The sequence below is a fragment of the Pteropus vampyrus genome, unplaced genomic scaffold (genome assembly GCF_000151845.1).
Source record: "Pteropus vampyrus isolate Shadow unplaced genomic scaffold, Pvam_2.0 Scaffold2, whole genome shotgun sequence".
Lineage (NCBI taxonomy): Eukaryota > Metazoa > Chordata > Mammalia > Chiroptera > Pteropodidae > Pteropus > Pteropus vampyrus.
Window position 1 is genome coordinate 14,602,167 of NW_011888783.1, and position 11,732 is coordinate 14,613,898.

An 11,732-nucleotide genomic window follows, 5' to 3' on the forward strand; every position below is an offset into this window, starting at 1 on the left:
CCAACAGTGGCTCCCTCCTTCTAACAAGCCCAGATGCCCTAGTGAAGTGTTTAAGCCTCCTGTGGTCTGGCCCCTGGTGACTTTCCATGTCTCACCCATATCAGCCTTGATGTCTTTGTCCCAAAGTAGAATCTCCTCCTGCATACACAACATAACACCAGAATGCTAATATCTTCCTTTTTATGCCAGTGTAAATCTACTTTTATTTTAAAAATCATTTTAGTAATTGCTCCCTCTAGATGATTTTCATATTCTGCACCCTACCCCAGATAGTCTGGGTGCCCGTCCTCTGTGGTCCCATGACACCTTGTACGCATCTTTTTAAATCGCTTTATTTGCCACATTGTTCCAAACTGGTCTCGAATGGTTCTGTTTCCCCCACTAGACTATGAACTTTCTGAGCATAGGACCGTGTCTTATTCATTTTTGTAATCTTGGCTGCAACCAAATAGTTAATCGATAACTTCATTTGTGTTTTGAACCTCTCATTCCCTCCTACTCGCTGATCTTCGTAAGCCAACCATGATGATTTATAACTTACAATTGAAAGACAGATATGAGAAATAGTGCCATTTCAAGGCCGATCTCAACTAGTTAATTATCAGAGAGTCACAGATTCTCAAACTTGGAAGAACAATTCCGGGTAATCTAATTCAACTACCCACCTGACACTTGGAGGTCCTTCTTCAACAATTCTGTTAAGTTGTAGTGTTATGGAGTCCTTCAAGTATAATGTAATGGTAATAGAAGTGTGGGGAATCCTCAGCTCACTAGAGGCTTCCTCTTTTCTACCTTCCTCTGGTTCAGGATGTTGTGTGTGAAAATAATGAAGCAAGAAGTTATTTGTATTAGAACGCATATGTATTTACATACGCTCACACAGTGTAGGTTTAAATCTGTACATTGCTTAAGATGATGAATGGCAGGTTATTACTTAAACTGTTAAACATAAGTTAGGGACTAAGATAGCACCCAGAGAGAAAATGATTTGTAATTTGAAGTTAAAACCATCTGTCAAAGCAAGGAGCTCAGAGTAAAAAGCAAATGGATAGGTAGAACCATAGAAAGGGGGCAAGGGACAAGAATCGCCCAAGTGAGCGGCTGCCAGTCAGAAATGGCAACCCGGTCACCAGTCTAACTCTACTACGACCAGAAGAGAAGACTATAAACCTTGAGTAAGCCATACCTCATGGTAGAAGCTCCAAGTACCACTTTGTCTCCAAGTTTTGTGAGGAACTCCTTATGTGGTATTGTTGTGCTTGTCCCAATGGACTCAATGTGCTTGAGCTGCTCAGGGCCGTATTTTCACCTGTGAGTCAAGAGCCTCTATTTTCCTACCTTCTTTTTTGCTTGTTGATCTTGTAGGAAATAGAGGTGTATCTGTGGGTGAGAGGAGTAACAAACTCTTAAATAAAAATTCCTTAAATTCCGCCTTTACTTTTTATTCTTAGTTTCTGAGTAGTTTGGGGTAAAAACTGTCTATTACAAAGAAAAGTATTGAAGTATTAAAAAGTGAAAAACTTACTTTGTCCAGAGTTTATTTGGTCCATCTTAGTATAGTCTCTTTGGTAGCTATTCCCTTGGCTGAGTTAAAATTTGTCTTTTCTATGGCTTTTACTCATTGATCCTAGTTCTAACACAGGACCACATAGAACAAATCCAAATGATCTGCCACATTATAGTCCTAGACTATTCCGAGGCAGCTCGCTTATGTGAAGAGGACACTGAACTCATGAATATCATGTGCCTAGCACAGTGCTGGTCCATGGCAGCATCTCATAAATGGTAGCTGTTGTTATTTATTATCGCACTTCTTTTGAGTCATTTCTTTCTTCAGAAGCCAAGCCGTTTTATGGAAGGGGTACACATTGATGTCATGGAATTGACTGGAGGTTCCCACTTAAGTATACCAATGACTTTAAGTGTACATGTTAGACACCAGGGTGCTGGACAAATGAAGATGTCTTTCCTTTACTCTTCACTACCTGCACCTTACTTTTATTAAGTATCAAACCATCCTTGAAGACGTGGCTCAAGTTATTTCTTCTTTGAATCTCTTTCTCCTCCTCCAAGGTAAACTGACCATTCCATTTCTTCCCTTGAATACTGTATTTATTTTTGATATCCCTTCACCCACCCTCCATTATTTAGAATGATGAACACCTTTTGGCATCCAATGTCCAGCAGAATGTCTGGAACATAGCACGTGATAAATATTTATTAAAAGAATGATAATGTTTTTTAGTACCAGGTTAAACAATATTTATTTATTTCTTATTTCTGTATGTATGTATGTATGTATGTATGTATGTATGTATGTATGTATGTATGTATGTATTTATGCTATGTTATCTTTTATAAGTACAAAGGCTCTTCCAGTCATGTCACCTAGAGATCAGTTCACCCACTGTTCTATTTGGCCACCAGTCTCTTGCCTTTTCTTCAGCAATGGTAAGGTGGATTTTTTTCCTTAGGGAAGAGAAATCAATGTCTTGTTGCCTTTGCCAATAACAAAAATGTTGGAGAGCCAGGTGGCAAAGCTGTTGCCATTGGCATCTTTCACATGAACCACATCAAAATAATCAGTGTGTCTCTCTCTGTTGGTGATCACACCAATTCTTTTCAGGTTGTTGTTTCCAGTCACCATATGCCAGTGTCAAACTTGATGAAGCTGTAAAATATTGTCAGTCTCCAAATCAATCTGAATGGTGTTACGCACCTTGCTGAGGGAATCAGAGTAGCGGATGGTGTGAGCATCATGGGTCACTAGATGAGGGATTCCTTTTGCACCCACAAAGATCCTTCTCATGTTGCACAATGTGTACCTGCCTCCTTAGATGTAATATGATGAATGGCAAAGCCATCCCTGGTGTCATAGATCAGATGGAAATTCTCTACAGTCTTGTCAATGCTGATGATGTCTACAGAACCAGCAGGGTAGATTATATCAGTTCGAACCTTACCATCAATCTTGATGAACTACTGCATGCAGATCTTCTTTACTTCATCTCCTGTTAAGGCATACTGAAGTCTGTTCCTTAGGAAAATGATGAGGGGAAGACATTCTCTCAGCTTGTGGAAACCAGTAGATGGACAGGAGCAAACACGATGGTCAGTTTATCCAGCGGCCAATGCTCTGGAGATGCTCAAGAGCCATGGCTACGCTAGACATAACAAGAGGACTGCCTTTTTCTGGTGTGTGGAGAAAAGAGCTAGGTTATGCAATTTTTGGAGCTGGATGGAAACTTCAAAGATTTCTCCATGCCTCATTCCTTCATTTTAGTGGCTCTCAACCTCAATTTTGTATTGGAAAGCACTGGGAGTTTAAGAAAGCCCTTAGGACTGAGTCCTACCCACAAAGATTCCGATGTAACTGGTCTTGGGCAGGAGTCCTCAACCTCCTAGTCATGGACTGGGACCAGTCCATGGCCTGTTAGGAACTGGGCCAAGCAGCAGGAGGAGAGCAGTAGGTGAGCGAGCAAAGCTTCATCTGTATTTACAGCCACTCCCTAGCACTGGCATCACCACCTCAGCTCCACCTCAGATGATCAGGCATTAGATTCTCATAGGAGCATTGGTCCCTGGTGCCAAAAAGGTTGGAGACTGCTCGTGTAGGGTACAGCCTGAGCATCAATATGTTAAGTGTTGTATCTTAGGTTCTTGATTCTAGGGTGCATCCCTTTTTGTAGATGTGGAAACCGACTTCTAGAGAGGTCGTGTGTCCTGCCCACGTTACATGGTGGGTGGAAATGAACAAAGAACTCAGGTCTTCTGACATCTGTTCTAATACACTATTCATAATATATGAGTAGTACTATTCATTTTTGTCTCAAATGAGACACCCTTCTCCACTGGGGCATTGAGGAGCAGCCACCTGTTCACAGGCACAGTGAAGTCTGTTCATCTTCCGATTTTAGGACAAAAGATTGGAAAGTAGCTTTCATAATTCTTCTCAAGTAGCAACAAATAGTAATATTTTTGTGTGGAAAAATAGTATCACTTTCCTTATTATTATCATTTTAATAGGGGGAATAATCTTACTTTTTATGACATTCCACTCTTGTCATGGGACTTAATAAAAGTACCTAATTTTGAATGAAAACAAAATGCAGTTTATGACCGAATTGGCCTTTGTGTGTAAAAGATGTTTACCAGCAACAGGATACGGTATCTAAGGCAGATCGTCGTTGCCTCTGCCTGGCCTGAGGGGGACTAGTGCTGTACACCATCCAACTATTTCTCCAAATCTCCTAAAACTTGGCTGAGTGGTATTTTAACTGATATCACTCTTCAAGTTCCACCTTAGTTTAATCCACTTACAGAAAGTAGAGGGTATATGTTCTGGTTATCTATTTCTGTATGACAGATTATCCTTAATCGTGGCATCTTAAAATGGCCATACCTTATTATGGCTATGATTTTGAGGAGCTGGTCAGGGCTCAGATGGGTAATTCCTCAGTTCCAAGTGACATTGCTTGAGATTACTCAAAGCATCAGCTGGAGATTAGGCTGTTCGGAAAGGCCTAAGACGGCTTCGCTCACATGTTTGGCTCCTGGAGGGATCGTTCAAAGGTCGCGATTAGCTGGGTCTATCAACCAGAGCACCTGCATGTGGCCTCTCCAGCAATGGTCTCAAGGTGTTAGGTCTAGGACTTCTTCTCCTCCTCTCTCTCCTCTTCCTCTTTTTTTTTTCTTCTTCTTAAAAAAATGTGTAATATAGTTTGCCATTTTTTTCTTTTTCTTTTTTTTTCTTGTGGTAAATACATAACATAAAAATTATAATATTAACCATTTTTAAGTGTATAGTTTAGTGGCATTAAGTACATTTACAAAGTTGTACAACCACTATCCACTTCCAGAACTTTTCCATTATTCCAAAATGAAACTCTCCTCATTAAACAATAACTCATTCCCTTCTCCAACCCTGATAACTTCTAATCTAGTTTCTGTCTATATGAATTTGCCTATTCTAGATGCCTTATATAAGTGAAATCATACAATATTCATCCTGCTATGTCTGGTTTAGCTTACTTAGCCTAATGTCTTCAAGGTTCATCCATGTTGTAGCGTGTATCAGAACTTCATTCCTTTTTATTGCTGGATAATATTCCATTGTATACATATCACATTTTGTCTCATGTGTACATCTGTTCATGGATGCTTGGGTTGTTTCAACTTTTTGGCTATCGTGAATAATGCTGCTATGAACATGAATGTATGAATATCTGTTTCAGTTTTTGCTTCCAATTTCTTTGGGTATATGCCTAGGAGTAGAATTGCCGGATCATATGATAATTCTATATTTAGCTCTATAAGGAGCCACCAAACTGTTTTCCATAGTGGTTGCGCCATTCTACATTCTTATCAGCAATGCATGAGCATTCCAATTTTGACACACCAACACTTTTTATTTTATTTTTTTGATAATAATTATCCTAATGGGTATGAAGTAGTTTTGACATGCATTTGTGGTATTGATATACATTTTCCTAATGACTAGTGATATCGAACATCTTTTAATGTGCTTTTTGGCTATTTGTGTATCTTCTTTGGAGAAGTGTTTATTCAAGTCCTTCGCCCATTTTTAAATTTGGTTATTTTGTTGTTGTTAAGTTGTAAATTTGGGCTTGTTATATGACAGTTCAGGGTGTTCAGAGAGAGGATTCCAAGAAACCCAGGTGGAAGCTGCAAGACCTCTTATGACTTAGCTTCAGAAGTCCCAGGACCTCACTTCTGCTGTATTTTATAGATCATTCAGGTCAGTGAGGTCAGCCCAGATTCTAAGGGAAGGATAGCAAAAAATTTTAATCTACCACAGTACAGTATTAAAGTTAATTAAATTCAATTTTTGAATAACAGCAATAATAATAATGAATGTTGCTACAACTTTGCATTAATATAACTTCTTTTCTCCTGGGGCCTTGAAGTGCTTTCACCCATAAAAACCTTCACCATGACATTTTTACACATTTTAGAGATCTTTAATTATAATATAGAGATGGGCACAGTTACTTGATTTTTTAAAACCACTCAATCAATCTGCTTTATAATGACGGGATGAGGCAAGAGGCCTGGGTTTCAATCTTGGCTCTGCCATTAACTGGCTGACTGGCCTCTCTTGGGGGGTGGACTAGATGTCCTCTAACTTCTCTTCTAGCTTGGACACAGTATTGTTTTAAGGAGGAAGATGAATTGATGAAGAATTAGGATGTAGAAAATAACTAAGAACAGGTCAATTTGTTGCCTAGAAATATTTTCATATGTCATTTGTTCACTGGGACAGAGAAATAACTTTAGCTTAATGGCAATTATTATAACAGGATTCAAAAATAGCATCAGTAAACACACACACACACACACACATACACACAGTTATGATGGGAGCTGAAGGAGGGCTGAAGAAATGTCTTGGAGCATTGAGGCAGAAGGTAAGAAAATGAGATAAAGCTGTTCACGGGTCAGCTAGGTGCAAGGGAACCGGGAATACAGTTTTCTAGATAAAGTCTTAGTCTATGAGCAGTTTATAGCAATAAGTTCTGTAAACAGTGGCTAAATCCATAAAACAAAATATGCAGTAATAGGATAGTGGTGGATGAGGAGAAAGGGCACCGAACATTTGTAGTATATGTCAAGGCCAGCTGTTCTCATACTGAGGCCACTTGATTTTCATAGGCAACCGCTAAAGCAAGCATTACTTTCCCCTCCCATCTGTTTTACAAATAAGGAAACTGATGCTTAGTATTCTGCTCATGGTCCCATAGCCAAAGGCCTGGGACATACCAAAGCTCACGTTTTTCCGACATTAAGCTGCCATTAACAAGCTAAAAAGTTGTATTTACAAAACAGTGTTTGGAAAGGATTCTTATTAGACATTAGTCCTCTCAACCCTAGAACATAATTACCAAAAGTTTCACAGGTCCTCTTTGAAAATGAAGAGAGTGTATCTTTTTAAGTTTGGTTTGGAGGACCACTCACTAGCTGTTTCTGACGGCCTGCAAAATTCTCCACTATTATCCAAAACTTCATGTAGAGAAAAACGACCCTTAACAGAAGAGATAATTTTAGTAGTTTAAGCAAGTTCTTTAAAAAGTGTGTAAGTTATGAATGAACCTTAGGATATCTGTACTGAGTCTTGAGCAGATGAGAGTTTCCTGTTCCTCCCTGCTCTGGAGAGGATCCCTGCTTTGTTTTCCTGGAGGATCCCAGGCCAAGCTGGTTTATGTAGCTGTCCCCAGGTCATGGGCTTTGTTTCTACCCTCTCTGCCAGAAGCATTGGGTCTTTGCTTGGGTCCCTTCATAGGAGGCTTTGCTACCCTCCTCCTGCCCCTTTGCTGTTCAAAACTATTACTTTGTATGAGAGAAAGTTTTGGGGGAATGTTTCATACCTCTCCCATCAGGATGCTTTCTACCACGATGCCTCAGCCCCCAAAGGGGACTCTCTGTTATCTCCTGTTCTTCCTCTAATCTTTGTTGTGATCACCTGGTCAATAAGAGCTTGGGAATAAGTACAATGTTCCTTGTAGAAGTCTGGTGTTCCCATTTATTCTAAACTGAGGCCCACATGCAGACTTTAAAAATTGTTAAAAGTTTAGTTGTTTTCTTGCCTATCTTAATGGTGGCCATCCCTTTCTCCCATGCTGTGCCAAAGGTAAAAATTCATGTGTTCGATTTTTTCTTTGGAGAGATTTGTTACTCTTTGGGATTTCATTTAGTTGCCTGTATACTCAGGTCTCTAACAGATTAAAGAAAAATTATGATTTTATAGATTATCTGGTCTTTTCTTTTGCTTACGGTGGAAGTGATATTCTCTAGAACTTTTCTAGATCCTATGCAGACATGGAACTCTAGAAGATATTTAAAAAACTCTTAATATTATGGGAATTTTCAAGCATTCTAAGAGGTAGAGAGAAGAGTAAGTGCTCACCATTCAGTTTCTGCAAGAATTTATTATTGACATTCTTCCATATCGATACATACAGATTCACTTTATTCTTTTTAGCAGCAGTGTAGTATTGTATAGTATCAAAATACTTTAATTTATATAACCATCCCCATACTGATGGCTATTCAAGTTGTCTCCAATAATAATATTACATCGAACATTTTTTGTACATATTTCTTTGTGTTCCCTTGTGAGTTTTTATTTGGGATGGGTTCTTAAGAGTAGATTCAATGGGTCAAAGGTTATGCACATTTTAAATTTTGATAAATAATGTCAAATCGTCATTCAAAAAATTTGTACCATTTATATTTCTTCAAAACGTTGCAGAACTGACACCAAAAATCTTAACCTAACAAAAATCTGAGGCCACTTACTCTAAAGAAAATGATAAAACAATTAAATTTCCAGTCTGATCCATTAAAAGACATTCTCAGTGTAAAAGTCTATTTGCCAGTTCAAAAGAGCGGGTCACAAATGGATATAAAACATTGGTCTTTAGTTCTTTTAGTCCAGTATTCATAGCTGAAGCTATTTGCTATTTAGATGCAATTCACCATAATTTAGTGCTTAATCACATGAACAACACTACAACACTTCTGATCTCTATTAGCTCCCTATCCTTGTACATCTGAGACTTTAGTAATGGCTCTGATGATTTACGTCATAAGCAAAGAATGTGCTTAACTCTTGGCATTAAAGGAAAAGTTGTTAAATGACATTCTATAGCTTCCAGTTTAAAAAGAAAGAAAAATATCAACCACAGATTTACTTAACCTCTCATACTTCTGATTACTTGAAATTTTAGCATCTCATATCTAAATTTTTAAAATTTAATATTTCCATTTAGTTCCTATAATATGCATGTATATTCTGCTATACACTAAGGGAATTTTTAAAAAATTAGATACATTTTTTTCTAAGAACTTACATACATATAAATATATATTTAGAGAAATCTGTCCATCTATTTGTTCATTCATTTATTCATTCACTTATTAATTCGATAAACATTTGTCACTAGTGTCTCTGCTGTAGTAACCAGTGGGAACTCAAAGTTGAATAAAAGATGGTTCCTGTCCTTAAGAAAGGACAATCTAATGGGAGAAGCAGACATGCTCATGTTCTACTAGGGAATTAGAGAAGGCTCTCCCAGAGAGGTGGTATTATAGATATTTGAAGAGTATGTAGGATTTCAGTAGATGGTGTAAGAGGAAGTTTATTTCAGGTTGAGGAAATATGAAATATGCTGGGCAAAGGCATGCAGGTGCAAAAGGTTAGATAGGAGCTTGAGTGGTAAAATAGCTGTTGAAACTAAAATTGAAAAAAATTTGGCTAGGATCAGTACAGAGAAAGGGTATCATTATGGTTAAGAATGATTAGAGACAACTTTGTAAAGAAAGAGGAATTTCTTAAACAGGACTTTGAAGAATAGGTGGGATTTGATAGACAGATTGCAGGTGGAAGACATACCAAAAGCAAAGAGAACAGTATAAGCATGACTTTAGAGTTGACCAGAAGCCTAGTGTTCTTAGGGAGCAAAATATTGGATCTATTTTTGAAACAAGTGTCTAACATTGTATCACACTCTTTCCTGCTTCAAAGTTTTTACATAGGCTATTTCTTCTCCCAAGAATCCTCTTTGCCTCCAACATAATGCTTTTGGTAGCCATTAACAAAAAACCCACGTTGGATGGACCAGCAGTTGGTTTAGCTTTCAGTTCATAATATCATCAGGTCTCTGTTTCACTATAATTATCCCGATTCTTCCCTCTCCTGTATGTTGGCTTTGTTTTCAAGCTGGGTTTTCTCCTGATGGAGAGATGGCTGCTGCTAGCTCCCAGGCTACATATCCTTGTTCACATCCAGGAAGAGAAAACAGCTCTTTCCCTTCCACCTTCAAACAGAAGCCCTGACTATCATTCTGATTAATCCAACTTGGATCACATGCCCATTAAGAATCAATTACTTCGACCTGAAGTCTGTCATCTACTGATTGGCTTAGGCTGTCCATCTCTGAACCAATCATTATGGCAAGGAGATTTGATTGGACCAATCAGGTGCCCAATCCTTGAGATGAGGGTAGGCTCTATATTAGGCCAAACCTATGGCTAATATTCTTTTTGTGTAAGAGGTATGTGGGGTGAAGAAGTATGGAGGGAGGTAATCACAAAGTCTACTCTATTTCTCCACTAGATTGCCAGCCAACTCACATTCTTTCTTTAGTTCTTACCTCAAATGTCAGGTTTGCAAAAGCTTTTCCTGATCTCCTAAATTTGAGTCTCCCTGTTCTAGCTCTTGATACCCTATATTATTTATTCATAACACTTGATCACCTTTAAATTATATACTTATTCGTGAGATCATTTGTTAAAAGTCTTGTTCCCCCGCTAGACTCTAAGCTATGAGAGCAAAGACTATGGATTTTTCTCAGCACAGGCCTCTGGCTGACACATAATAGGTACTCTATAAAAAAGTGTGAAATGAATGAATGGATTAATCTCAACTCCTATTCAATAAGGAGAAATCTTTTAATCAGCTTCAAAATTGCTATTGTACCAGTGGAGGGAGAACATAAAAATGAATATTAAGCTCAGAACTATGTTACATTGTGACCCAAAACTTATAAGTACCATGTACACAGATAAGGCACTCCAGAAATTACATAAAAGACTCAGTGTTATTGTAAATGACACTATCAAATGTCAGTTTTGTGTAAAAATTCTTGTCATTTGTAATAATATTCATTTCCATTTTCTTTTCTTATCAAGGTTATATTTCACAGTAAATTTTAAATGTATTTACACACACCAAGACTCTCTTGTTTTTCTTATAATAAATTATCTTCATCAGAAATGCACAATCATGGAATCATAAAGAGATTTTTATATGGGCTAAAGAAAATGATTATAAGCCAATAGAACTATTGTCATTCAAAATATACATTTTCACTTCTAGCTGCTTCAAAATTTATTTTCATGTTAATTTTGGTATAGCTTTCAGTTGGAGGGATTTAGGAAAAATTGAGTTTCAACACTTTGAAATATTCATGTCATGAAATGTGGGTCTAATTTACCCGATCAAGCTTCAGCATTCTGGTTAAAGATGTTTGGACAATACACCTATAGCACATTGATTAAATTTGGTCAAGCTCTTTGGACAGCCTTAATGTAATTACTTTCTATGCTTTTAGGAGAAAAAGTCTCACTGTTGGATAATTGGTCCTAGATAAATAGTGAAGTATTTTAGTGTCCACACTAACTAGTTATTGATTTTGTCATTTTTAACATAAACTTATTTTCACATTGTTGTGCAAAAACAACCCAAGTATCATATGTTTAGATTCCTATTAGAATATATGAAGAAATGTATATTTAATTTGATTTCACCTTATAGTCTTAAGTTATTTTGGGCTTACAGAGCTTGAAAATTTCAATTCAGTACTAATATGAAAATTAAAGGTCTAAATAATATTTGTTCTGTAGGGAATCTAAAATCAGGATTTGGTAGGGTTGAATATAGGCTAATCTATTTAGTATCATAACTTTGGCAATCTCTGGGAATAAGCACTCATTTGAGAAAATAAATCGTCACTTGAAAGAGACCCTGTCTCCTCTTGTCCTTCACTCATTGTTTGTCCTTATTGATTATTTCCTATATTATATATAGCAGTGATTAAAAATTTATAAGAATCTCATTATATGAAGAAATGAAGATAATATGTACAATTAAAGAAATAAAAATCCCAGGCCCTTACTTGACTACAAGACAATTTTTTAGATTATGCATGGCA

At 37.3% G+C, this 11,732-nt stretch overlaps 1 pseudogene; it reads right to left on the reverse strand.

Annotated features, from left to right (window-relative positions):
• Positions 1 to 2,470: 2,470 nt before the first annotated feature.
• Positions 2,471 to 9,968, reverse strand: LOC105291958 (annotated as a pseudogene).
• Positions 9,969 to 11,732: the final 1,764 nt, after the last annotated feature.